Source organism: Cheilinus undulatus, linkage group 21 (assembly GCF_018320785.1).
Source record: "Cheilinus undulatus linkage group 21, ASM1832078v1, whole genome shotgun sequence".
Classification (NCBI taxonomy): Eukaryota; Metazoa; Chordata; class Actinopteri; order Labriformes; family Labridae; genus Cheilinus; species Cheilinus undulatus.
The window spans coordinates 24,423,647-24,430,355 of record NC_054885.1 but is presented as its reverse complement, the minus strand read 5'-3'; positions in this window follow the sequence as shown (position 1 = coordinate 24,430,355).

Here is a 6,709-nt window from a genome sequence, read left to right as displayed (position 1 = left end):
AAACGGAGCTGATCCATGATCCATTAAGATGACCGCTCCAACCCCCACCCCCTCTTCCGTGTGCGATACTTGGGGCCGCACACACGATCGCCCATCCATAATAAGTTCATCACAATGGTCCAAAATGATGAAATGCTGCTGCTGGAAACCTGTGCAGTCTCCGCGAGTTCCTGTATGCACGCAGACTCGCTCATAGTGCCGGTATCTGTGACTTTGTAACTTTGATTCAGTTGCGGCTTTGTCATGTCTCCTTCTCATCTCACCGTCTGTCAGTCACACATCCATCAGCGTTTGGCTGTGCATATCATCAATCAGAAAATAAACATGTGTAGCCAGTGGGCCGTTGTATACTGCAGTGGTAAACTTAGCAAAACAAACTCTGCTTGAGCGCCATATAGTCCATTTTTAGCTCCAAAAACTGAAGTTTTAGCCCCAGTTAGCCAATCCCTGTTTGTTGTCTGACAGCAGACAGAGCAGAGACACACATTCGATCACCAACGCACACACATAACGCTCATCTGTGCATTGTGTCCAACACTTTCAAAGCTTATATGAAGAAAAAAGACCACAAAACGATAAAATAATCTATTTCTCTGAATTACAGCAAACGTGGTTTTACAGAAAGATTCCTTTTGAGTGTTTTAAATATGGATGTCCTTAAAGAGGGTGAGAAATAGTTTGTTTTTACTGATGAAGCTCTTTATATTTCAATCTGTTGTAAACAGTTTTTAAGTAAAAAAAATCTAATTTTTTTATATATGATTAAATATGATATTAAATATAATCATTGTAATTATAGCAATGAGTGCATAGTGTAGTAAATTAAAGATTTTGTAGACTATTAAAATGAAAGGTTCGATCTGAAGAGCATTAAAAGTACAGTTTGAGTCAGAGTTAGACAAGACAAACTGTTAGGAAGCATTGATAGCCTATTCAGTACAACTGGAGTTAGTTTAAACATTTCTGAATAGACCTGAATGCTTTGCAATTATGACTTTAAATTGTATAAAGGACATATCACCAACCTATATATCTTTTTCAAAAATGAAAAAAAGAGTGTAAAATCTCGTCTCATCTTGTCTTGTGAGATAAGTGCCTCGTCACACCCCTAATAGATAGATAGATAAATGCAAAAAAAATGTGTAACACATTTATACAATTTTCATATTCTGTATAATCATTTTTGATCCTCCCACTGCAGAACATTGTGAAGCAAAACAGTCAGAATGGTTAAAAATTTTCTTGAACTATCTTAATTGTTTACACATGCATCTTAAGGTCCATATCTAGATTTGTTCTCAATAGAGCCATGGAACATAGGCACATAATTGACACTTATGTTTGCATATAGATGATGGTCACATGTCTTATAATCATCATAGCCGGAGAAAATGTAACTTTGTTTTGAATCCTTAACACTCTCTTACAGATTACTTTGGAAGCCTAACAAATTTTTTATATAAGTTCCTGTGTTCCTCTCATTTGTCCGTCATGTTTAAGAGCAGCCATCGCGGTGCATCATGGTAAATATTGCTGGGCTAGTAACCATCGTTTGTGCTCTACTTTTAACAACGCATTTTGGGATAGAATGACTGCACTGTTATTTTCTACACTGCCTGGCCAAAAAAAAACTGTCGCCACCAAAAAAAGGTCACAAGCACGAATATTTCATTGGACCGCCTTTAGCTTTGATTACAGCATGCATTCGCTGTGGCATTATTTTGATAAGCTTCTGCAATGTCACAAGATATATTTCCATCCAGTGTTGCATTAATTTTTCACCAAGATCTTGTATTGATGATGGGAGAGTCTGACCACTGCGCAAAGCCTTCTCCAGCACATCCCAAAGATTCTCAATGGGGTTAAGGTCTGGACTCTGTGATGGCCAATTCAAGTGTGAAAATGATGTCTCATGCTCCCTGAACCACTCTTTCACAATTTGAGCCTGATGAATCCTAGCATTGTCATCTCGGAATATGCCCGTGCCATTAGGGAAGAAAAAATCCATTGATGGAATAGCCTGGTCATTCAGTATCAGGTAGTCAGCTGACCCCATTCTTTGGGCACATAATGTTGCTGAAACTAGACCTGACCAACTGCAGCAACCCCAGATCATAGCACTGCCCCCACAGGCTTGTACATTAGGCACTAGGCATGATGGGTGCATCACTTCACCTGCCTCTCTTCTTACCCTGATGCGGCCATCACTCTGGAACAGGGTAAATCTGGACTCATTAGACCTCATGACCCTCTTCCATTCCTCCAGAGTCCAATCTTTATGCTCCTTAGCAAACTGAAGCCTTTTTTGCATGCCAATGATTTGACCCTTCTTAAACAGACTAACATCTTTTCCACAACCACAGGATGTGTCTTTCGACATGGTTGTTTAAGAAATGAGAAGTTACTCATTGCATCAGCTAGGGTTAAATAACTTGTTGCCAGCTGAAAGATAGTCGCCCATGCAGTAATTATCCAATAGGAGGCTTGTACCTATTTGCTTAGTTAAATCCAGGTGGCGACTTTTTTTTGTGGCCAGGCAATGTATTTTTTCCCTTACTTACAACTTTAATCTCTAAAGGCCTCCCATGGACAGGTGTTGAAAATTAGCACTTTGCTATAAACACAGCAGTGCATCTGGGACCTGTGCATGATTAAATGTCACAGTATAAATGTTACTGTGTGTCCATGCCAAATGCTAAATAACTAAGCAAATCAAATTATATAGGGGATAACAATCACACTCAGAATTCGGACACCACTACAAAATGGCGTATTCACTATATAGTGCACTATATAGTGAAAAGGGAGTGATTTCTGACACAGCCAGTGACTGGACCTTCTAGGCACAGGTGTCTTTACACTACAATCACTTAAAGGGATACTTCAACAATTTGGTAAATTCGTCCATTGCCATAATTCCTATAGTCTTAGTAATGGGTTCGTTAGATTTAGTTGTCAGTGCAAGTTGTTTTTAGATTGGCCGCTGCAGAGTCCGGACCTGCTGTGCCAACTCAATGTAAGCAGACGGCATTCCGACTTTCCCTCATCAAACTCATCAAATTCATAATCCAACAACCCCAAAACGCTCTTGTGGACAAGTTGTGACCTGTACATTCACCACGCTATGAAATAATTATGTAACATTACAAGACAGAGATGTTTTAGAGCTAAATGCAAAGCCGGAACTACACTCCAGGCATGGCTGCTGCACTGTGTCACTCCGCCCAGTGGTTTACTCAAGAAATAGTTCCGAGTATCTGCTTCATGCATCGTAATGTTACACAATTATACGTTAATATTTCATACCGTGGTGAATGTGCAGGTCACAACTTGTCCACCAGAGCGTTTTGGAGTTGTTGGATTGTGTATTTGATGAGTTTGATGAGGGAAAACTGAAATACCGTCTGCTTACATTGAGTTGGCACAGCAGGTCCGAACTTGGCAGTGGCCAATCTCAAAACAGCTTGCACCAACAACTAAAGGTAACGAACCTATTGTTAAGACTACAGGAATTATGGCAATGGACGAATTTGCCAAAATGTTGAAGTATCCCTTTAAAACGAATTCACTGCTCTCAGTGTGTGTGTGTGTGTGTGTGTGTCATGCAGTCACTGATTTTACATAACATAATCTTATTTAATTTAATTATTTTGTAGAAATCTGTTTTCACTTTGGCATTAAATAGTTTTTTTTTGTTTGTTTGTTTTTTTATATTTCTTTTGGTAAAAAAAAAAAGCAAAATTATAATGACCATAATTGATTTATAAAATAAAAAAGGTAAAATATCAAAGCAGATAAAAACTTTTTACAGGCACTTCAACTCATTCTCTAATTTGAAAAACTAAATAAGTTAGTTACTACAAGTCACTAACAGAATATGAAATGCAGTGTATAGGAGGAAATGGGCACACCTACATTGATGAGAAAAGAAACTTTCACACAGTCACAACAGCTCAGTCATGTGCAGATCCTTAAATGCTGTATATTTATCACAATAGTCAAAGTCAATTGGGTCATTACAACCATCTAATAAGTTGTTTTTATTCCGGTGTGGGTTGTTCTTACTCATGTCTGACCTCTTTGTTCCCTCACTTCTGAGTCATGCAGAACAGTGATACTTTGAGTCAAGGTTGTCTGTCTGGTTCCACCACATGAACCCCCCCCCCCCCACACACACACACACCTGTGAACATGTATGCACACACAGAGGCACTGTTTGTTATTTAAATCCCTAGTTTTTTATTCTTATCCTGTGAATTGTGGGAATTCTTGTGTGTGCCATCAAGAGCTCACTAGGTTAAGATGTAGGCAATGACATTTTAATATATGACTGGAATCAGTTTTATGTTTGATTCTGGAATCAGAAACACATATAAAACAGAGAGAATTCAAGACAGGGGTATATTTTGACTCCGTATTTGAGCCCTGTACATGAAGCTCAATAAACAACCAGAAATGAACATTCTGTTGAAGACATTCCAGGCATTGTGACTCTCTCAAAGTCAAAAGGCATAGTTTCATTACAGTGCAGTCCCATTTAAATTTAAAGCGCTACAAGATCTATTGTGAAAATGAATTGATTTTTTTTTTACTTTCCTGAGTGTAAATAACCATACAGGATCTCTGGAGCTCAGTCAGAATGACCATCAGTTTCTTGGTCACCTTAGTGTCATGACCCTGATTTTGTTTAGTTTAGTTCTATGATGTTATCTGTAGCCCTTGTGTTTCTGTGTATTTTGTGCTTTATGTTATTTCATGTTTCTAGTGTTTAGTTGTTCCCTGTGCTTCTTGTTTAGTTATTCCCTGTGTTTCATGTTTAGATGATTACTGTCATGATGTTTCATTGTTTCTGTATAGTTCTAATGTGTTTGTATATCCTTGTGCCTCCCTGTGCTTTAGTTTCCCTCCTTGTGTTTGGTTCCTTGTATCCTCCTGTGTTTTTAATGTTTCATTTGCTTAGCTTCTAGAGTAGAGTTTTGAGTCTGTGTGCTTCTTGTGTTGAGTTCCATGTTTCCTGTTTTATTTTGTAGTTGCCTTCCTTTGTGTGTGATTCTACTTTTTCTTCCTGCTTCAGTTCCTGTCCCTCCTTTGTGATTATCCTCACTAGCTTCACCTGGGTCTTGTTATCCACACTGCCTGTTTCTCCTTGTACGATCACGCCCTATGTATTTAAGTTCTGTGTTTCTCCCTGTCCTTTGTCAGTTTGTCAGGTGTCTTCCCAGTGTTTTTCTCCTAGTGATTTTCCTTGTGCCTCCAGTGTTTTTCCTTTGCTCAATGGATTTTGAGTTTTGATTCCAGTTCGTTTTCAGGAAGTTCTTTTGTTTGTTAATTAAATCAGTCTTTTGAGTTCTGCATTTGGGTCCTCCCTTTTGAGTTTTTGCTTCAAACCTGACACTTGATTGTGCCAGACTTCTTCCATTTGAGAATTATGTGGACCACTGAGCTCTTGGAGATCTTCAGTGCAGCATAATTTTATTTTGTAACCTTTGCTGGATTTGTGCCTTTGAACAATCTTGTCTCTGAGCTCTGCAGGCAGTTCCTTTGACCTCATGGCTTGATTTTTGCTCTGACTGTCAACTGATTCATACTGTAGAGGTGTGACTCATAATTTTCCTAATATATTGTATTGGAATACTGTAAAGACCTTTGGTCAGCTGTTACTGTTGTTAAATGTGCTTTTGAAAATGTTAGATGAATCATACATTTTTCAGATTTTTCCCTACTCTAGTTGTATAGGGAAACTATATTTTGGTAGTGGTATAATATTTATAGCTCTGGTGTTAAATTAGTTCAAGTCACATGTTGCAGGGTTCAAAATGGATTAGAATTAGTTGCATTATTTTCTATCCAACTGGTAAAATGAAAAACAAAAGAACTAGCATGGCCACAAAGTCTCTTTATTGAACTAAAACATCTCTGAAGCATCTCAAAAGCACGTGTTGCCAAATCTCCAATCTCCAATTAACCTGTAATGATGGTGATAATGAGAAAATATTATTTATTATATTAGAAGGGTAATTTAATACAGCAGAATACTTAATCTCACTGCAGGCCAGAGCGCCGTTTTCATCAAGGTGCAAGACAAGACACAAAGTTGGCTTCAGCAGGACGGAACAACATCTCTGCTGGTCTTTAGGCCTCTAGGTCAGTGTCATCTCTGTTTGTTCTATTTCTAATAAGTATGAAGTGTTTATGGAGTGGATGTTTTCCAGCCTTGATGACATATGTCAGAAGGAGACATATGACTGACTTGTTGATAGGTAAAGAGATGGCCTGAAACTACTACAAGGGGTTGGTGTTTAAGAAGAAGACTCATATGTGGCAGAAAGGAACCTTTTTCCATCATCTCTGGAGCGGTAAATGTCAGTGGTTTTCACTGAATTAATAAAAAATGAGTGGATTTTTTTTAAAAAGCTGACTTAATACATGAACAAAATAAAATCAGCAAAGAGATAAGTGGCACTACTTTTCCCACAAGGGAGTGCGAAACCAACACAAAATAAAATTTCTTCACACAAACTCCAGGACAGTAAAGTCACTACTAAAGGGATCTGTTGAATTCATTCATAAGTAGGTTAGTGTGCCAAACAAGAATACATCTAAATTAATGTTTATCAAAACAGAGTCAATGTAGAAAAAAGTTCTTTGCAACAAATCCTTTTCCATTAGGGGGACTCAAGATACGTCTTTTTCATGTAAAAACAAACAA